Source organism: Macrotis lagotis, chromosome X (genome assembly GCF_037893015.1).
Source record: "Macrotis lagotis isolate mMagLag1 chromosome X, bilby.v1.9.chrom.fasta, whole genome shotgun sequence".
In the NCBI taxonomy this organism is placed as follows: Eukaryota; Metazoa; Chordata; class Mammalia; order Peramelemorphia; family Peramelidae; genus Macrotis; species Macrotis lagotis.
This window is the reverse complement of record NC_133666.1, coordinates 262,715,314-262,738,433: the sequence shown is the minus strand read 5'-3', so window position 1 is coordinate 262,738,433 and position 23,120 is coordinate 262,715,314. Positions and strand designations below refer to the sequence as shown.

The window sequence follows — 23,120 nt, the reverse complement described above, 5'->3', positions numbered from 1 at the left end:
ATCCTGTTTGAGAAGAAGATGTACACCTGAAAAGTAGGATATTTCCAGAAGGCTGCTGGATTCACATACTAGCTCCTGAGATGATTATTAAATTTCTGGGGTGATCATTTATTTATATCTCCAAAATTGACAAGTACTATGAATCAGGAATTGATTGATTGTTTTGTTGATTTTTAGACTTAAGAAAGTGAGTAAGAAAATTGTTTATAATGTGTGTCATGGTTACATTTTTTTCCCTCTATAAGTTGGTTGTTTAGCAATTGTCAACAAATCCTTGCAAAAATCCCACACACCTGTTATTTTCAGTTACCCCTCCTGCTGGGCCATATTAGAATTATTTGCCCATTCCTTTTTAATTCATTCACATTTTGGGGTGCTTTTAGTAACTTCCTGGCTTGGAGGTAATATTCTTTATTTTGTTTATTTAATGTGGCTAATTGATCAATATTGACATTGACAATGAGCCAACCGTTTCCTGTTATTTTCAATACATTGATTCTTCTGTTGAAAAATAATTCACATACTTGCATATTATAATTGTATTTTAAAATATACATGCCTCTTGGTTTATGGTTTGAACCAGATAAGATGCCACGGCATAAAAGATTTCAAAACCATTTCATCCAAGCCTTCTTTACCCTTGGATTGTACGTATTTGTTTTTAGCACAAACAATTAACTACTCAATTATCACAGTTTATCTTTCACCTTGTGTATTGTAATTGAACACATTGGTCAGCCATAAAGAGATATATTTAATATAAAGTCTTCTTTTATGGTGATTAAAATATATCATAATGCATGCCTGGAGACAGAGTCCTAAAGTCCTGTCTAGTTCCCAATGTTCCTTCCCAATTAATTAAATTTCCAATACTTAAAATAGTTTATCACATCTCATTTATCCCAGAATGAATAATTTATCATTTATATAAAATATTAATTTCACTTACGTTGAATAGTTTTTTGATAGAATCAGAGAATCTGCACATAAGATCCATATTGGATAGGGGTTTTAGGTTGTTGGAATCCAGTGAGAAGAAGAGAAATGGAAAGTAGACAACATCTATTTAACATTCAATACCACTGCTGTTACTGTCATTCATTTCCCTTCTCTGTCACATGATCACGAATTCGTTTCAGATATCTCAGTCATTAATTGACTAGGTACAGAATTAGTAGCAAAATTATCAATGCTGGTAGTGGAAGTGGTAGTTTATGAGAGGTAGGTATTGAGAAGAAACAAAATTGACCCCAGTACCCCTCTACTAGTCAATCTACAAGTTCTGGGATTCACAGTGAACATTCAGCCAGCTACCCTGGGGGAACATGGTATCTGTTAATGCAAGGAATTAGGAAGTTGGCTCTAACTCTCTTTGCATAGGTCAAAAAAATGTTCTAAAACAATGACCCCCACAACAAGGCAAGAAGCTACTATTATTGTCTATTGGGCAATCTGTCCAATAGTAGTAACTTTTTATAAAAAAAAGAATTTAAGAAACATTTCCATGACACAGTAGAATAGAAAAAAAAATGATTGTACATGAAACTGCAAATTTATTATGTACAATTTGCTATTTCTTTTAAATGTATAATAAAGTTATCATGTAGTATTCTTTTTTCCCTCTTTTCTCCCCCCACACATCCCTACCTTAGAGTTGGCTAAGTAGAAAAGTTTATTCAGTTTACTCACTACTAACACTGCACTATAGGCTCAAATATAAGAAAATGAAAACTCCTATTTCCTGCAAAATGTTTTAGTTCAATTAACAACTTCCAAGGAGAAGTTCCCCATATCTCCAAGTGTCCAGAGACTATATAGCTAATAAAACAAGCAAGTAACTTCTGAAAAAAGAAATATGTCATTGGCCATATTTTCAGAAACTTCAGAAAGGTCACATAAAGAAAAACCTGAAAGTTTCCAGAAGCTGTGTAAAAATTCTTTCCTGCCTAAATCACCCTTAACACTGTCAGCAGTGCTCTCTGCAGCAATCTCTAGATTATCTGACAATATGTAACCTTCTGGAATTCATATTCTTGCTCCTTTAATTAGGCTTCTCTAACTGTTACAAACCAGCTGAGCATTCAATAGATAGGTGCTTTATTTCCTTTTTCAACCTTTTTTTTTTTTTTTCCAAAGGAGATAATGAAAAGGATTCAAAGGAGGAGGGAGGCAAAGAAGAAGCAAAAAATGCAAGGGGAAATGGAAAATTTTAAAATCCCCTACAAAGTGGAACATAAAGATTTGGGATATCTGAGAAATGACCATCCACATAATCCTGTTCTGTGTCCTAGTCAAGTCCTTCTACTTCACAGCTAAAAAAAAATCACATTGGGGTTAGAACCAAAACAGCATTCTAGTAAGCAGGACCTCAGAGGATTATAGGCCACATTACTTATACACATGAAAGTAATTACATCTTTTTTCCTTTGACTCTAATTACTGCATAATTAATCTCTCCTTGATTTCAAAATTCATTTTGCATCAATGAACAGTGCCTACTATTTCTAGATACTTATACCCTCATGGTAATTTCTCTAACAGTTCTAATTTGCTTGGGATTTTTCTGTTGAATTACATTTGCCCAGTATATTTCCCAGTAATTGTAGGCTACTCCCAGTGGCTTATCATCATTCATCAATTTGTTTTCAACTTTCCCAGTAATAATACCAAAATTGATTTTCCTCATGCTCTGTATAAGTCATCTTACTTTCTCTTTACAAAAATACAAGCTATTCAGGGAACATAACTTTTACAAACACATGCCATTAAAATAACTTCAAAACAGAACTGGGAATCTTCTTCCCATTGCCACTTACCTGGTGGACTCGGCAGATGTGATGGCAATGAGTGGAAGAATCTTCAGTGGAAGACTGGTGGGCCTTTGTAGGTTCTCTGATTCACTTTTCAAGTCTGCTTGCTCTAGCTGTCTGAAGGCCAGTGGAGGAAGCTGGATATTACGAGAGGAGAGCCTCCGAACCAGGTAAGGCTCCATTCCTCGGAATTGGTCTTCTCCCTCACTACTTGAGTGCAATGTATCCTCAGATGCCTAAAGGAGTCCGAAGGTATAGACTTGGTCAAAAACTGTTTCCAATATTTCTTATGAATTACTATTTTAGTTATTATGAGAGGGAAAAAAAGAAGTTTATTTTCCTTAATGTGCAAATACCCAACTCTTAAAGGGAAGTGGAAATAGATTTAGGTGAGGAAATTTAGATTTAAATGCAGAATTGTAGGTGTACTTGCTGAGATTTGAAGGTGGTTTGATTATAACACAATTGGGAAACCTACAGGGATCCTGGAACTTATGTGCTTTGCAATTGTGCTTAAAGTCTACAAACCTGTGGGCAAAATAAGATGCTTTTTCTATCTCCTATTTAACATTTAGCAAAAACTAAGGCCAGTGTTCTAGTGAAGAAGGAAATAACATGTAAACATGTACACTGAATAGGAAAGGGAGAAGGGAGAGGAAGTATATGAGTTTTGTTGGTACATAATTCAGTTCCTGGGAATTCTAAGGAACTGTATGTTACTTATCCATACCAGTAGACCTACTGTGAAGGAAAAGGAAAAAAATTTTATATATATATATATACACATATATATGTATATATATATATATATATAACATATATATTTATGTATCTATACATATGTGCATATACATAGACATATAAAGATACAAATGTATGTACATGTGCACACAAAAGCACCCAGATATTAGGAGCCAATTTATAAGCAGTTATTATTATTATTATTATAATTCCTACCTATTTCTTCCAAATGAGGATCAGAAATATATAAGAAAAACTATAATCTAACCGAATGATATAAAATCAAGGCTTAATTCTCCAGAAATTTTCCGCATAAAATAGCAAATTTGGCTGAAATACGAAATGTAAAATAATGCTCAGTGAGGCTAGAAAGGCAAAATGGAACTCTGTTATAGTCTCCCTTAAATACCAAATAGAGAAATTGAATAGAATAGAATAGAAGGAATTGGGAATCACTGTAGTTTCTTAAGCAGGTGAATGATATGGTTACATCTGTGCTTTAGGAATATGACTTTAGCAAACATATGGAAGACATGTTATAAAGAGTAGAACCTAGAAGCAGAGACATGTGGAGGCTAGTAAAATAATGTAGGCAAGACACAAGGAGGGCTTAAACTAATCTTGTGATTCTGTCAATAAAGTTAAAATGATGGATGTAAGAGATGTTATAAAGTTAGATAGAATTTGGTATCTGATTGGATGGGAGGGTAAGGGAGAAGGAGAAGCTGGGGATGGGTCTGAGACAAATAACATGACTGAACTTAAGGATCAAGGTTCCCACAGGAGAACATAAGAAGAGGGTAGAAATTGGGAGGGGTGGGAAAGATAAGTAAATATGACAAAATGTGTGGAAGAAATATCAGAGATACAAAGAAAATTCAATTAGAATTCAAATGAAAGGGGGAATCACTTCCAGCTCACTGATTAGGAAAGAATTTATGGACAAGGCAGCACTTGAACTGTAATTCAAAGGATGGAGGAAGTACAAAAGGAGGCTATCCTATACTTTGTGATCTGATATATGGTATGATGTGAATAGATGACTAAAAAAGAAGTATGGGATATGTTTGGACAAAGATGAATGACTAGTTTGGGTAGAGAATAGGGAATAGGAAGATTAGAGTATTGAAATGAATGTGGAATCTTACAGTAGTGTTCCATTATTGTGTACCTGAATGGTAGGCCAAGCAACCCAGACTTTATTCAGTAGTCATGGGGGAACCTTTGAAATTCTTGTTCTTAGTTTTTGTTTTCATCTAGAGACTGTTATGATCAGAGCTATATTTTAAGTTATGCAATGTGACAGCAGTATGCATGATAAACTTGACAATGAGACTGAACCCCCGCAAATCAGTTTGAAGACTACTGTGATAGTTTAAATGAGAGATATCAATTGCTTTAGTTAGTAGAAATGGTGAGGCTACAAGATCTATTGCCTAAACACAAGTGACCTAACTTGACCACTGATAAAATATTTGAAATGAATGATAAGAATGATTCAGGGATAATTTTTGAGATTTTAAGTTTGGATACCTGAGAGAATGAATGGTGGTAACAATGAGTGAAATGGGAAATTAAAGAGATGAATAGAATTGTTTTGGGGAAAAAAACTTAGAAAGTTGAACTACAAGTATACATATCTATGTCCATATAAAAATTAATTTCTCTCTCTATAGATATACATATATATGTGTGCACACACTATATATATATGTATGTATATATATATATATATATATATATATATATATATATGTAAAGAAGTAAAATTTAAAACTTTACTTCTCTGGGCGACAGTTTTCTACTCTGTATGAGATAATTTGAGAACTAAATGGCTAGAAGAGCACAGACTCTGGAGTCTGAAGCCCTAGGTTCAAATCCTACCTATCTTAGGCTTACTATCTTCTAAGTCATCTAATTTCCATGGACTTCAATTTCCTTATCTATAAAATAAAGAGCATTGGCTAGATGTTCTTTGAAGAAACCTCCAGCTCTAAAGGCTGCTATGATGTCCTAGCTCTTAAAATGGCTTGGGTATTAATTGCAACATCCTCAAAGAGACAATCATAAAATGTACTCCATATGAAGGACTCCTTCTTTGCATTTGTGATTCTGCCTGTGTCCCAATTGTAATCCTTTACATTTTACAAAAGCATCACTTATGATTACTATTAAGGAAGGACTGCAGAGGAGAAATCTTACCTACTTATAAGTGGCTAAGACCCTACAGAACTTTGCCTATTGACTTACTTTGCTTATCTCTTCCCTCAGGGTCTTTTGTTTTTTTATCTTTGCAAAGCAATGGGGTTAAGTGAGTTGCCCAAGGTCACACAGCTAGGTAATTATTAAGTGCCTGAAGTCATATTTGAACTGAGGTCCTCCTGACTCCAGGGTCAGTGTTCTATCCACTGTGCTGCCTAGCTTTCCCAGGGAGCTTCTTTTGAAACCTGCCAGGAGGGAGCCAATGTAGACATAAAGAAAGGGCAATGGTGTATAAGATATTAGGACAATTGGGGTGTTGATATCGGGAGAATGGCATTCAAATGGGATTCCTTCCTTTCTTCCAACTTTAGCCCCACTTTCTTCATCTATTTAAAATTAAACATCTATTTAAAAATAAACATGGAATTGGACTAGACGATTCCCCAAGCATTTCCAGCTCTACATTAAATTGTTCTATGAAACAAATATTAATGGTGGAATAGTGAGATCTGTTTATTTTCAATAAGATTCTTTGATGAATTTTTGTTGTTCAGTTTTTTTCAGTAGTATTGGATTCTTTGGGAACCCATTTGAAATTTTCTTGTCAAAGATACTGGAGTGGTTTGTCATTTCCTTCTCCAGTTTATTTTACAGATGAGGAAACAGAAGCAAAGAGAGTTAAGTGACTTGCTCAAGTCAGTTAATAAGTGTTTGAGGACAGATTTGAACTCAGAATGATTAGTCTTGCTGACTCTAGATCCTGGCACTCTTTCTACTTTGGCATTTAGCTACTCCTTAATAAATAATAAAATTAAAGTATTTTCTTTCTGACTACTAAAGAAAGACAGGAGCCAGGAGATATTCTGTGAAATTATGGGTTGGGAAAGCACATACCTAATGGTCAAATTCTTGTCTTCTAGTTAAAAAAAGGAGTTCCAGGATGTTTTTTTAAAGGGAAATTTGTAACTGACCTACACTTTAGAACATTAATACATTTGTGGATGTACACAATTTACATTCCACAGAAGTGACAATTTTCACATTTAAGGAGAATAAATAACTTGGTTCTATAGACATTTTTGCTAAATAAACCAGAAGAAAGGCCCTTTGTTGACAAAAAAAAAAAACCAGTATAGCAAAGCACCCAAAACAATAAAACAAATTGGCATTGACATTCTAATATATTTTTCCATGGGATTGGATACCATGAGCATAGACTATACAAAATTGCAACAAAGGCATTTTATATAACATAGATACCAGGAAGAAAGGTTAAATAACTTTTATTTTCTATTGACAGAACTGTCTCCAAAGTCATCTATTCAACTTCTTGTATGAGAATTAATTCTATCAAAATCTATAAACACATGACTCAGCTTAAACAAAAAATTCCTACCAATTTAATTTCCTAAATTGCAAATAATAAGAAAATAAATGTTCATATCATACCATTTTCTATTGGAAAGAAGAGGATTGCTACATCACAAAATCTCTATTGGAAGAAACTTCAGAGCTAACCAATCAATTAGTAAACAAACATTTATTAAGCACCTTTTCTTTGTATCTTAAAATACAAATAAAGTAAAATAAAATAAAAGCACCTGTGATAGGTGTGAGTATACATAAAGTATTCCTTTTTTCAAGGATCTTACATTTCAATAAGAGAAATATTAAATAGAGAATCATTACAAATAATCATCAATTAGGGAATAGTTAAACAAGTTATGGTATATGTTCATAAGAGAATACATTGTACTATAAGAAATAATGGGCTCAATGACCTTAACAAAATATGGATAGACTTGCATGAAATATTGAAGAATGATTTTAAAAGAACAGAACAAAGATAACATTGTGTACAGTAATAGTAATATTGTTTTAAGAAACAACTTTAGGGACAGCTAGGTGGAGCAGTGGATAGAACACTAGTCCTGGAGTCAGGAGGACCTGAGTTCAAATCCAGCCTCAAACACTTAATAATTACCTAGCTGTGTGACCTTGGGCAAGTCTCTTAATCCCATTGCCTTAAATAAATAAAATGAAACAACTTTGAAAGAATGAGTCATTTTGACTGTTATAAATACTCAAATTTACAGCAAAGGACATATGAAGATGCTATCTTTATAGAGAAATAGAAGTATCTATCAAATGACTTTACATATATATATATAGATAGATAGATAGATATAGATATAGATATAGATATAGATATAGATATAGATATAGATATTTATGTCTAATGGTAGCCATCTCTAGGATGGAAGTGAGAGGAAAGAAAAAATAAAAAAATTTACAAGATAATATATTTAAGTAGAATAAATAGCAAGTTAAACACAATGGATTTGCAATTTCATGAACAATCATCTTATTTTCTTATGCTATGCTATGAAATACTTGTTTTATTCCATAAATTAAAAAATAAACACAAAAGTTAAATACAGGGTATCTCAAATTTTTAGAGTAGATTTAGCTTTAAAATAGCACTAAGAGTTTTGGTTCACCCTGTGTAAAGTAGTTTGAGAGATAGGGTCCTAGAAATTGGGGGGAATCTAACCCATCTTGTACCATGACTGATGGTAGTCTAGACTCTATGTGAAGATGAGAACATCCCACTTTCCAAGGCATCTCTTTTCACTTTTGGAAACTTCTCATTAGTAGGTGGTTTTTTTTGCATTTATTTTAAATCTTTCTCTGGGTAACTTACACTGATTTATTCTATTAAGGCTAAGCAGACCAAGTCTAAGATCTCTTCCATATGATTTGTAAGTACTAATTTTTATAAAATAGAAGAATTCTCCTTCCATTTTTTCCTCCCTAGGCTGAACATGTTCAGTTCTTCAAATAATCTTCATTTGGCATGTCGTTTAATCTTCTCATTAACCTGGCTATTCAACTTTGTATATCCTCTGGTTGATCATTGTCCTTCCTACAATTGTAGAGGAAGTTTCCTTTAATTATGTTTCTCTCTCTCTCTCTCTCTCTCTCTCTCTCTCTCTCTCTCTCTCTCTCTCTCTCTTTCTCTCTCTTTCTTTCCTTCTTTGAATTTTGCATGGAAATGGGGTTAAATGACCCACCCAAGGCCATATAGCTAGCAAGTATCAAGTGTCTGAGTTTGGCTTTGAACTCAAGTCCTCCTGACTCCAGGGTCAGTGGTCTATCCACTGTGCCAGCTATCTGCCCCATTATTTCATTCATTATCAAAGAGCATATTCACATTTGATTCAATAATATGTCAGTCTACTGGAAAAACTTGTGATGTATATACAATTTAGAAAAGTTTATGCTCTATAATCTATTAGAGACAGTATGTAATGCAGTAGATAGAATGTTAACCATGGAGTCAGGAAGATTCAAAGCTGGTTTCATATGCTTTCTGAGACCATGGATACTTTACTTAACATCTCTTAGTCTTACTTTCTTCACTTCTAACATGGAGCACGTGCCTTCCAATTTTGAGAGTACAAAGTAAGATAATATTTGTGAAAGTGTTTGCAAAACTTGTAATGTTATAAAAGGCTATTATCTATAAAAATATAGATCATATATTAATGGTCACTATTATCTAGTGCAAGTTCACTATTGATATGACTGCTGTGGTCCCTGGAAAATTATATTTCTAGGAATTGCTCAAATATGCATCATAAATTAGATAGAAATTTGGGCTAGAGAACTGAATGTGAATCTGTTACTGGGAAATGAATGAAATCCTCCCAGATAATTAGTCTTTGTATTTATGGGAATGACTGATAGAAGAAAAAATCCACATTATATATTCCATTGCTTCAAAACAGATTCAACTATTTGAATGATATAGCAAAGGAAATTGATTTCATCATATTTAGCAAGGAGAAGAAATTTGTGGAAATGCTATGTATTGAACAATAGGTTAATGAATAAAAGAAAGTGAAAATGATTGCATGTATTATCAGTCCTTGAAAGGATCCGAAAGATTATCTAATGCAACATTAATACCACACATGAGAAATCTGAGGCCCACAGAGGAGAAATGACTTTATAAGTCTAAAATCCAGAGCAGGGGGGTTGCTTCATGGTACAATGGATAGAGCACCAGCCCTGGAGTCATGAGGACCTGAGTTCAAATCCAATCTCAGATACTTAATAATTATCAAGCTATGTGACCTTGGACAAGTCACTTAATCCCATTGCCTTACAAAAACAAACCAACAAAAAAAAAATGATCATAACATTTAAAAATAAACTAAAATCAAATCCGAGGCAGCTGGCAATACTCCCAATTCCTTTCCCAAAGGGAGATCATATTGTCTCCTCAGAGTCACATAGCTAATAATTGTCTTAGGGAGGATTCTAATTCAGGTCTTCCTGACATCAAGTCCAGAGCTCTATTCAATTTGCCAAGAACCAGTCTCATTACTTGCTTTGTCTTGGGCAACTATATCATAATCATGAGTCATGTAGAGTTTGAAGTCAACCAATACTTTTGGTGTCAAGTTGCAATCCTTATTAGTTTCATTTTACTAATTTGTATTTAATGATAATACTACTTGCATAAGGTTGTTATAAAGATTGAATGTGAAATTTTGGAGGTATTAGATTATTCCATATTTATTAAAGAAGTATTTGAGAATTTAGTTCAAGATAATCATAGAATCAGAGGTTAATAATAGGTGGTTGGTGTGAAGATTGAATGTGATAATGTATGTATGTATCATATTTTACAAAATCTAAAGTATGATGCAAATATTCATTCCCTTGCCCTTACAATCCTAGTCTCCAAATAATCTTAAAAATATTAACAATTACAGTCACTGGAGCTGGGCAGCAATTATCAGATTTGATAGGTCTCAGCGGACTCCCCATCACATCTTGTCTCCATCCATGAAGATAACGTTTTTCTTAATTGGCATGTAAAATCTCTCTATGCCTACCTCTGTATGTTTCCAAAAGGAAATCATGAAACATCATATTGTATAATCCCTTTTAGAGAACTTCAAAAAATTTCCTAATGTCACTGATTGATTCTCCTTAACATTTCATAAAATATGTGATGATACAGCTTCTTTATCCAAGCTCTGTGATCAAAAATCAAAACAAACCAAGGCAAAAAAACCCAACCAAACAAAACTCCCCCAAACTCAAACCCCATCAACAATAACCTCATAACAGTTATCAAGCTTCAGGAGATCAATTTTTCTCCCCTCCTTTTACTCCTGTGTCACATTCTCCCATATGCCAACTTCTTGACATGGATGAAGATTGTCTTCCCTTTCTTCAGAAAATTTTCCCTTCTGGGTTCTTTCTTGAGTCATTTCTTCCACCCTCTAAAGGACATTTTTATCCTTTTAAATATACTGGTATTTGCAGAAATGACCTTCTTGCCCATTCAGTTCTAACAGGGACAACAACTTAAAGTAAATGCAAATAACAAACATAACATTAAGTACGTAAATCAATAGAACACCCCTCTTTTTATATATTTCTTTTTTTTAGGGGTTTTTTTTGTAAGGCAAATGGGGTTAAGTGGCTTGCTCAAGGCCAGACAGCTGGGTAATTATTAAGTGTCTGAGATCGGATTTGAACCCAGGTACTCCTGACTCCAGGGCCGGTGCTTTATCCACTATGCCACCTAGCCTCCCCCTATATATTTCTTAAATGTAAATTTAAAACTGGGTTTAAAGTTCACATATGGAATTAGCCAAAGTTTTAGTATTAACTGGAAAACGTCTTCTGCTAAGTGATTCAGTTAACTCTCAATTTGCCCCCTCTGTTCACCAACAGAGTGGGAAATAATGGATTTTTCCCAATTAATTTCTTAAATTAATTTCTTCTCTTATCTCTCAGTGATAAAAATGAAGAGAAGTACACATTATTAGCATTTCATCTTCAAATAAGTTACAAATATTCCACATATCATTCCATGGAATTTAGCTCATAATTCAAACTAAAATGGAATTTATCCTAAGGCTTTTTACTATTGAAAAAGGAAATTATAACTCAGTCAATGGATAATCTGTATATTGTCTTACAAAGGACATAACAACAAAATGAATTTCTTATGAATATTAAAAATATTACCTCAGATTTAATATCTAGTTAGAACGCAACTCTTAAAATGCTACTTAATTTAATACAAATATAATTCTTGTATGAATAAAAAAATTCTAAAGTCATTTAAAGAGAACTAAATCACAGTGGTCTTTCCAAAGACATTGATTTAATTCCATCATTGAACTCTTTAAGAATGTCCTAAGGGGACATGAATGTCCTAAGAGGAATGTATCTTTCATGCATACTACACTATCTGTTTCCCTCCAACAGAATGGTTTGCTGAAGCCCTAGGGCTCAATTAACTTACTCCTATAGCTTTGGAATTCCAACCAAGCTTCAGTTTATTTGCATATATTACAGAAGAAAAATGATGACTATGGTCCTTTGTCAATTAATTATCACTTAACTGATAGTGTCCAGAAGAACTACAGTAAGGAGAAGTGTGTGTGTGTGGGGGGGGGGTTATAGCCAAATCTGTTTAGTGGGTCTCTCTTAAAGGAAAAGAATACATAATATTACTATTTTCCATTTCAAAATGAATTCAATACAACATGTTAATCTATTAATAGTCTAGGATTTGGATCTTTATATGTTGGAGTCCATCACTGAGGAGCTACTTTAAGACCAGAGAAAATACAGTCTCTCATATACCACCTCTTTTAGACTAAGTGAGGGAATATGCATGCCTTTCACTTAGGACTGACTAGAGTAGATAGGCTGTACATTGCTTTGTTATGTGATCTATAATTTGCTTGGTTCTGAATGAAGAAGAGAAATTATCTTCCTTTTGAGTCTAAATCAAGGAAATCACTATTCTCCCACCTTATCTGGATAAACATGGAGTCACACAGGGATTAAATATAATGAATTTAGGTTGTAATAATAATAATAATAACAGAATCAATCTCATGAATTTGTAGGTTGAGTCTAGATAGAACTGAGTAAAGGAGAGACAAGTTAAATTGTTTATCCTTTTATTTTAGGCCATATAGAAAATGTATAAAACAATCAAAAAGTCTTAAACTCCATTCTGGTTTAGGATTAATGATGTTTTGAAAGTGACAGGCATAAAACAGGTAAGTTAGTATGGAGAGAAAGGAATGAAGATGAGTGGTAGCATCACTTTTTGTAAAAAGCAAAGAGCTGAATGGAAAAATGAATGTTCACAGACCAATGAAAGGTTGAACAAACCATGGTAAGTTAGTGTAATGAAAAATTATTTTTTAAAAAATGAAAAATGTGGGAAACCTGGAAAAATTGAATGAATCAAGAGAACAATTCATATGATGACCAGAATAATGTAAAGAAAAGGACACTAAAAAGACTTCATAGTTCTCTGTTCTTAGTGACCAGTGTCTTTAGGGGAAGGATAGTGAAGCACACTTTCAACATCTTGTCTGAGACATGGTGGACAATAGCTAGAGGATGAAGTACAACTTTTAAGATATGACCAGTATGCTGACTTGTTCTTCCTTGGTATTCTTATTTTAATTAAGAAAAATTCTACTGGAGTAGAGCAGGGATTCATTGGGAACTGACAATGATATATAGAGCAGAGAATCAATAAAACTTTGAGATGGACAAATAATTTTTAAAATAAACATGTGCTTGTATATTTGGAATATATGAATCACTCTGACCCTGAAAATATTTGCTTATCCAAATGATATAATTGTATCAAAGTCATTTTTAAAATTGTGAAATAAGCTTTAAGCTATTCATAAAATATAAGGCCACTGCATTTTATATACTCCATGTTTATCACTGCTCACCACTCTCCTCCCTCCCTCTCCCCTCCTTCTCTCTCTCTTTCTCTGTCTTTATGTCTCTGTCTGTCTGTCTGTCTGTCTCTCTCTCTCTCTCTCTGTCCCTGTCTGCCCCTGTCTGTCTCTGCCTGTCTCTGTCTCTTTGTCTCTCTGTCTCGCTGTCTCTCTGTCTGTCTGTCTGTCTCTCTCTCTGTCTCTCTCTCTCTGTCTCTCTCTCTCTCCCCCTGTCTCTGTCTGTCCGCTGTCTGTCTCTCTTTCTCTTTGTTTCTATCTGTCTCTCTGTCACTCCCTCTGCCTATTATTTCCTCTCCTCCTCTCGTCTATCTTCCCTCTTTCCATTTTCCTTTCAATTCCTCTCCCTCTCCTTTCTTACCCTCTTTTTCATAAAACATTGGAAAGAGGTAATTATATAAAGCTTTTTGTTAATTTAAGAAAAGAGTCCCCCCCCCACACATTGAAATAATGGGAAGTTAGTAAAGGAAAGCAAAGGAGAGGTTGGAGAAGTAGGCCAAAATGATGCATCAAATACAGCCTTGCCTATGTCATCATTTTGCCTAAGGTTGGTCATGAAAATGAGATTAATGCTATCTGATTTCTATACCTCATGGGAATGTTATGAAGATTGATTAAAAATGAATCTATAAATTGCTTAGAATTCTTTTGTGACTCTTCTTGTGCATACAGAAGTGCTGATGTTATTATCATTATAATATAATATTCTAAGGTTATGTTGCACTAGTCCGTGACAGGAATTCCTCCATTGTTCATTATCTGTATTATAAAAATGATGATTCATAGATTCAATCCCATTGCTAAGTAGACACTAACCTTTATACAATTACAATTAGTAGCTTCTTTTTTTTCCTTTGTCTCTAAAGCTAAAGACTCAGAGGAAAGTCCTATATCTTGTAAATAATGTTTAGCAAAAAATCAATTACCATAGTCTCATCTGGTGACAATTACCCAGAATTTTATAAGCTATGGCTTTTCAGAGTTAACCCATACTCCCTTGGAACTGCATTCCAAAGATTTTCAACCTTTGTTCTCAAGATATGGGGTTTTCGGGTTTTCTTTCCTCCAAGGTCAGAGCAATTTTTGCTTTCTTTTTCTGAGTTCCAAAATATTCAAATTGCCAAGGTTTTGTCATAAAGGGGGCAGCACATTTCTCCAAATAAATCCAAACAAGCACTGAGAACAGTTGGCCTTTCTTTTCCATCATTTTAATTCCTGAATAATCTTTTCTAGAGTCATTGCAAGACTATTTTTTCACTCCACCCCCCACCTCCAACAATGCAAATTGAAACCAGACCTCAGTGGTTTGATTTGTTGTGTTGGGTCTGGTTGAGGGACAGAATAACAAATCACCCCAAAGCTCAAAGCAACAGGAATATTATAAGTTAGCTTACAATATTCAAAAAAAGGATAATATACTCTCAACACATCAGGATGGTTAACTCTTTCTTAATAGGGACTTAGTTCAGGGAAACCGGGCAATAGACAAGCCAAAATGGAGTGACATGGTATGGGTAAATCTGTGTCTAATGCTGTGTTCACATGATGGAAAAAAACGTCATTGATTTTTTTTTAAATCAGTCAGCTAATTATTTGCTGATGCATTCAGGGGCAGAGGAGATTTTTAGTCTGAATTTTCTTGTTTTTGCCCTGCTTTGTGGATTATATATTAACTTAGATAAGCAAACATGCTCAGTTACATAATGTATTTTATTCCATTTCACTTGTCTATATGGAATGCAACAAGATGAGTACAAATAACTGGTTTATATGAAAGACTTTTAATTGTGCCTACCAGTTATCAATATGAGCATAACGCAAATTTTCTTTTATAGTTCCCTGAAGTCATAGATTGCTCATTTAAGTAATGTCCTTAATTTTATATACCTACACATAAATATTTCTACATATATACAAACATATACATATATTTTGTTTCACTCATTATGGGTTATGGATTCAATACTTTCTGATGCTAAAGAGATAGGCTTGAAGATATTCAAGGTACAAATTTCAAGTTTAGGGCTGGTTAGTATGTCCAGTCCTCTATCTTCTTTTTTTAGATTTTTGCAAGGCAAATGGGGTTAAGTAGCTTGTCCAAGACCACACAGCCAGGTAATTATTAAGTGTCTGAGGCCCTATTTGAACTCAGGTCTTTCTGACTCCAGGGCTGGTGCTCTATCCACTGTTCCACCTAGCTGCCCCTCCAGTCCTCTATCTTATGCAAAAAAATTTTTCATTGACTTTAAAGTCATTGGTCCCGATTTTGATGGACTTTTATTGAATATCTATTCTACACTAACTCCCTTAAATTATTGGGACGTAGTTTATCTATAACTATATCTGTAAAATGAAGGATTCTATGATGCAGTTCTTTTCCAGTTCTAAATCATATAATTATAACACATACAAGCAATCAATATCTTCCCATTCCTCTAGAACAAAGTTTTAGGCATTATATAAATAAATAAAGGAGCTTCTTTCATACTGTTTTAAACATATTTTCAAAGGTATGCAAAAATAAGAATGCTTGACCTTCATTTTCGAAGAAGACCATGACATCAGGGAGGTGATGCCATGAAAAGCTTGTGAATTGAATTTGAATGAGGGGTTGCTGGGTTAAATCATTGGTCTTATTTTCTCCTCCAGAGTTATTTGGTTCCAGTGTCCAGATATGTATCAAGACAACTGGAAATGGCCCTGGATGGGAGACAATCAGAATTAAGTGATTTGTCCAGGTTCATACAGAGTCAGGTGTCTGAGGCTGGATTTGAACTTCTCTCCTGACTCAAAGGTCAGAGATCTATCCATTGTACCACTTAACTGCTCCAGTATGCAATTATAGATAGTACTTTAACATACTGTTTTAAAACAGTAGCTGGAGGAGTCAAAAAAGAACAAAATAAAACCATAAGACACACTATGATATGACCAAAGCTACATCAGAATGGGATTCAAAATCTGATTTATATTATTTATAAACTGTGTGACCATGGATAAATCACTTGACCTGTCAGTGTCTCAGTCTTCCCATCTATAAAGTGAGGATAGTACTTAAACTAAATATTTCTCCAATGGGTTACTTCAAATGTGTCTAAAGAAAAATGCCCATAAATTCCTGCTGCCCACTCTATAACAGAAATCCAGTTGATATATACTTAGATTGTCTTGGTTCATTTTAGTTTGAAAACTTGGAAATCCAAACACCCCAGAGATTTTTTTGGAGGCTATCAGACAAATAATTATAGCTTGTTAATGTTCTATTATCAGAGACTGTCAACATGAAGGTTTATAGACTGTTTACCATAAGCTAGGACAAGATTGCTTGTCAGAGGGACCAAAGTTCCTGAACTACAAAAAGGAATTTAAAGAAAAGATTAAGGCTGATGGTGTGAACTAAAACAGCACCACTCTACTTTATATTCTCAGGAGCTTTATACCCTAGAAGCCTAGTCTTACTTTGATTGGAAGATAAGAGGTTCCAGTAGCCCAGATTTTAAGGAAAGAAGCTTTTTGCTAGTCTAAAAAGAAGAGTAAGATTCTGAGATTTACTTAAGCTGAAAAAGTTCTTTCCTTAAATGGATGGGCAAGGATTTTAGCCAGAAATTCAAGAAAACATATCCAACCAAGCAGCATCTAGGGGCAACAAAATGTGCAAACTAGCAGTGCCTGGCAGAGATGAGAATCAAATAGTGTTCAGTAGAATAGAGACCAAATATCTAGCAATGACTTCTGAGACTATGGGGTGCATTACTTGGGGTAGCAGAATGATGATGATGATGTCACTATAAGACAACTGGGGACCTGCTGCAACTGAGATGTGATTGACCCCTCCTATATGCTCAAACCACAAATGTACATGTATATACCCCTTCCCTCACAAAACAATGGCTCATTGAGCTCCTTCCATATTTCTTTGTGTAGTGACTCACCACTAATACTTTATTTATTTGTATACAAGGTTGCCCCATCTTTATAGGGAGAAAATAATATTTTTCTTAGACTACCATTTTCTTAAATGATTTTGTTTTCAATTTTGTCCCCTCACTATTAAAAGAAAACAATTGAACTGGGACTTGTTCAATGGACACTCACAGAGACTTTGCACCTAGGATAATTGATTGATTACAGATTATGTATTATAGATTATAGATCAGTTTTGAATTGGAATGGGGGTGGGGGAAAGAATGAATCTTGAAACAATGTGTTTCAAAGGAAATAATGTAAATCATAACTCATTTATGTAGAATTTTTATGGTTTGAAAAGTTATATTCATTTTCCCATGATTTTCATAACAACCTGTGAGATAATATTAAACCCATTTTACAGATAAGGAGATTGGGGTTAAAAGAGATTAAATGATTGGTCCATATTTATACAGGTAGCAACTGAGACAGAATTAAACCTAGGTGTCTCCTGACTCCAGACCCAATATGTATGCTTCTCAAAAGACATGAAATTATTTTGAGTTTGTTGTTGTTGTTGTTAATTCATTCAGTCAGGTCTGACTCTTGGTGACTCCATGGATCACAAGATACCAAGTCCTTTTATTCTCCATCACCTCCTGAAGTCTGTCCAAGCATATGTTCATTACTTCAATGATATCCTTTATTTATCTCATCCTCTGCCATCCCCTTCTTCTTTTGCTTTCAAACTTTCTCAACATCAGGTTCTTCTCCAATGAGTCCTGTCTTCGTATTATATGGTCACCATATTTAAGTTTAGGTTTCAGTATTTGTCCTTCTACTAAACAATCTGAATTAATTTTTCTAAGTATTGACTTATTTGATCTCCTTGCTGTCCAAGGGATTCTCTTCTCTTAGCATGGCAATTTAAAAGCATCAACTCAACTTTCCTTAACAGTCCAAGTCTCACAGTCCTTCATTACTACTGGAAATAAAACAAACAATTTTGACTATACAGACCTTTGTCAGCATGGTGATGTCTCAGCTTTTTAGTATGCTGCCCTGATTTATCATGGCTTTTCTTCTAAGTAGCAAACCTCTTCTAATTTCACAGCTGCAGTTACTGTCCAGTTACTTGAGAACCCAAGAATATAAAATCTGACACTGCTTCCATGTCTTCTCCCTCTATTTCCCAGGAAGTGATGGGACCAGTTGCCTAGATTTGAATATTTTTTTTTTAGGTTTTTCAAGGCAATGGGATTAAGTGGCTTGCCCAAGGCCACATGGCTAGGTAATTATTAAGTGTCTGAGGTCGGCTTTGAACCCAGGTACTCCTGACTCCAAGACTGGTGCTCTATTCACTGCACCACCTAGCTGCCCCTGAATATTGTTTTAATGTTAAAATCAAAACCAGTTTTGACATGTTTCTCTTTCACCTCATCAAGTGGCTTCTTAATCCTTCTCTTTTTGCCATTAGAGTGATATCATCTGCATAGCTGAATATTTCTCCTGGAAGCCTTAAAACTCTGACTTTTGATTTGTCCTGCCTTGCATTTTGTATGATATATTCTGCATAGAAGTTAAATAACCTTCTGATGTCATATTTTATTATTTTAATACTATTCATGGGAATTGATTGAAAAATACTGAAATGGTTTACCATTTCCTTCTCAAGTGGATCACTTTGTGTCTCAATTCTCCTGTTCATCTTGGGTAACTGTACACAGTATAACTCATCATTGAATAATTCAAACCACTTCACCATGACAAGGCAGACATCCTGGAGGTGAAAGGCTTTGTTCCAGGAAGGTGCTTTATATATATAAAACCAGGTTTTCCCAGGACTGTAATCATGTGGAAGGGCAAAAATTATGTTTAAACATTTAGAACATGGGTAAAAGATAAAGACTTTTATCCTGCATCTAAGAAGTGAGTTTGTTAATCTAACCTTAAATATGATTTGTGTCTATTCATAAAACATAGCAGACATGTGACAAGAAGACTATGAAATTTTAATAATAATAATAATAATAATAATAATAATGATAATAGCTAATATTTATATGACATTTTAAGGTTTGCAAAGCACTTTTTTCATGGTTCTCATCATAATCCTATGAAGTAGGGGCCATTATTATTATTATCATTTTGCAAGTGAGAAAATTGTAATTAAGAGAATTCAGTGACTTGTTCAGGGTCACAGAGTTAGTAACAGAGGTTGTATTTGAATTTGGGTCTTACTGTATTCCAGTTTAATACTCTATCTGCTATGCAATCTAATATAGGTCAGTCAAGTCTCTATTATTTCCTACTTTTTGAAAATATGAAAAGAAGGAAAGAACTAAGTAGTTAACTTACTCATTAATTAAAAACATTTATTAAGTACAAATAGTGAGTAAAATGAAATGCCTATTTCTTTTTAAAATAGACTATTTTATGTTATTTTTTCTTTCTTCCACAAGCTACATAAAAAACTAGAACTGAAAGAGATTTAATTTAGACCAACCCTTCACTTTCCAAAGCCCATCCACTGTCAAATGTTACTAAAGAAAAGAGAACCAACATGGGGAATGGCTTACAAGTTAATACAGGTCATACAAGTTAATAAGTAGCAGTCATGAAGAAAATCCAGGTTCTCTGACTCTCAATCTAGAAGTAGGAGAATATAGTTTCTATTACCTTTCACTTCTAAATGTCTACTGGTCTCTTTGCCAACCTCCCTGATTTCTCCCTTCCTTCTCTCTCTCTCTCTCTCTCTCTCTCTCTCTCTCTCTCTCTCTCTCTCTCTCTCTCTCTCTCTCTCTCTCTTTCTCTCTCTCTCTCTTTCTCTCTCTCCTTCCTTCATTCCTCCCTCTCTACCTCTGTCCCTGATTCCTTCCTTCCTTCCTTCCTTCCTTCCTTCCTTTCTTTCATTCTTTCTTTCTTTTCCATTACTGTAAATTCTGAAAATAGCAATCACTTCTTCTACTCTAAGAATAAACTAAGTTTCAGCTATGAATTAATATAATCTAAAATTGATTTTTTTTAAAAAATAAAAGCACCTCAGCTCTTTGAAAGGAGGAGTAGAAAGGAATTATTAGGAAAGGATAGACTCAGTAAACAGAGCTGAAGATCACTGATGTCCTGTTTTTGGTGCATTAAACAGTGGATGGATTTTAGAAGCTTTAAAGTCCTTTGTAGTTTAGAATTTTCTTCTAGGATTGAAACACAATTTCAACAAACTTTAAAAGCAATTCAGATGTCATTGATATTAGAACTGTGCAGCTCTGGTGTCTTTCCAGGAACTGAGTTTCCCCAGGATGCTGATTCTTCCTGCCCTGCCTGTGTCATTGCAATGACACTGGTGAGTAGAGGAAGCTCTGACGCAAACTTGACTACTGGATAAAAACATTTGTGACCTGACAAACTGTTTTGAATTTCTCTGCAATCTGGAATTAGTGGATAACATGACACATGAAAACTAGTCATGTTTTAAAGTGTCATCTATCTACTAATGCCTCAGGTGTATTTTTGACTAAAATTTCTGAACAAAACCAATAGATTATTTTTTAAAGTGGCCTTAAAAAATGTAGCATTCACAGTCAGTGTGGCATTTGTAAATGAATGTGTTTCCTTTTTAACACCCTTCCCCTCAGCACTGCTCTAATTACTCATCTCTAATTGTAGAGTCCTTACTTCTCTGAATCATGAATACAAGCCATTTTATACTATTCAGAAAATTTCAATGGAAAGAGAATGTAAATTCTAATAATATATGATGGCACAAACTTGGGGATGAAACAATGATCAGCCTACAGAAAGACAGATTTCAAGAGGTTCAGAAAACTCTTGATTTCTGCAATCAAGATCCAGACAATAATAGAAGAAATTCTAGCCCCCCCCCCTCCCTCTCTCCCTCTTTTCTCTCTCTTTCTCCCTTTCCTTCTCTCCCTCTCCCTTCCTTTCTCTCTCAGTGACATAGCATTCAATGTTACACGTTTCTATACTAATGAAGATTGTTGGGACCAGACAATGGCAGTCTTGGCCCCAAGAACAAAAGCAGTTATTAAGTATACAATCATTTTTAAAAGTTTTGTGGGTTCTTCTATTAAGAAAGTTCTTCCACCTAAAAAAAAAAAAAAGAAAGTTCTTCCTTAAGTGGTATAGTGAAAAGAGAATTGGACTTGGGAAAGGAAGCTCTGAGTTCAAATATTGACTTAGCCACTCATTAGCAGTATTGCCCTGAGCAAATTATTTAACCCCTTTCAGTCTCAGTTTCCTTATATGTAAAATAGGGGTATAGGGTAGCATATCCCAGCATGCTCATGACAAACAATTGGGATATAATATGGAAATACATTGCAAAACTTAAAAGTGTTATGTTATCTGTTAGTTATTGTTATTTTTGTTATTATTACCAGGGCAGAACTGAACCACAAACAAATTTAATACTGCATGAGAAACTTGACAGTAGGAAAAGATTATATTTTCATGAAAAAAGAGATTAAATCTGAAGAATGAGGATGGAACCAGGTTTACATGTTTGTCCTGAAATCTGACAATGGCTTAAAGAGTTCTCTAGTTCTCTGACTCACCTTATCAGCTAGGAGTTCCCATTTGGTGTTGCTCTGGGCTTGGTCCCATCCAAACTGTAAATTGATTTTTTTCCTCTTATCAGACAGTATGTAGACAGTCAATAGATCAGGCTGAAAGTCTTTGGCAAAATAACAAGTTCTGTCTACTGTCTCTGTACCTTTTATTAACAATCCCAATCTTCCAGATTCCTTCCCCCCCCCTTTCTTCTCTTAAGATGCCTCTGTTGTTTTGTCACTTAATCATATCCTACTCTCTATAACCCCATTTGTGGTTTTCTTGGGAAAGATACTGGAGGAGTTAGACATTTCTTTCTCTAGCTTATTTTGTAGGTCAGGAAACTGAAGCAAAAGTGATTTGCTCAGGATCACATTGTTAGGGTCTGAGGTCCTCAAATCCTCCCGACTTTGAAATTGGCAATCTTTTTACTGCACCACCTAATTGCTTACAAAGTTAAGAGACCCTCTTATATGGGGTAAAAAGAGATCCTCCTACCATTAAAATAATCTTACTTTTGAATATATTTTAGATTTGCTTAAATGTATGTATACACACACACACATCCCTATACATTTTTCCTCAGTATTTTTTAGAGCAATGACTATATTAGATAAGTAAACAGATGGGTGTAGATATATTTCACATCAAATAGTTATAGCTATCAATCCAAATATCTGTTTTTCTTTCTTTTTATCTACCTTTCTTTCTTTCTTTCTACTTATTATCTCTGAATTCCCAGCATCTTATTTAGTACCTGTCATAAAGTAGTTTTTGAATTGATATTTTATTTTATTTTTCCAATTACATGTTATGAAAGTTTAGCAATATTCATTCACATGTATATGCATATTTGTAAGTTACATAATTTCTGTCTACCCTCCCTTCCAACCCCCATCTCCTCGGCAGTGAACAGTAAAGTGAATATGGTACATACACATTTGTATTTAACATTTAACATAAGATTAAACATTTTCCTCATGAGGAATTAAGTTTAAGGAAGAAGAAAGAAAACCATGAGATAGGAGAAAAATGCATTAGAGAATTTTTTAAAAAGTGAATGTTATGGCTTTGTATAGAACAATGG

The 23,120-nt window shown here is 34.3% G+C and overlaps 1 long non-coding RNA gene across 25 annotated transcripts in view; it reads right to left on the bottom strand.

Annotated features, from left to right (window-relative positions):
* Window positions 1-965: 965 nt before the first annotated feature.
* LOC141502865 (uncharacterized) overlaps window positions 966-23,120 on the bottom strand; it is a 788,683-nt gene continuing 766,528 nt past the window's right edge. For 7 of the 25 annotated variants that reach the window (XR_012472692.1, XR_012472694.1, XR_012472693.1 and 4 more), the window contains one exon: window positions 966-3,046. This is a non-coding gene — a long non-coding RNA (uncharacterized LOC141502865). The remainder of the gene's footprint in view (window positions 3,047-23,120) is intronic. The other 18 variants (XR_012472691.1, XR_012472681.1, XR_012472687.1 and 15 more) reach the window with 11 other exon arrangements.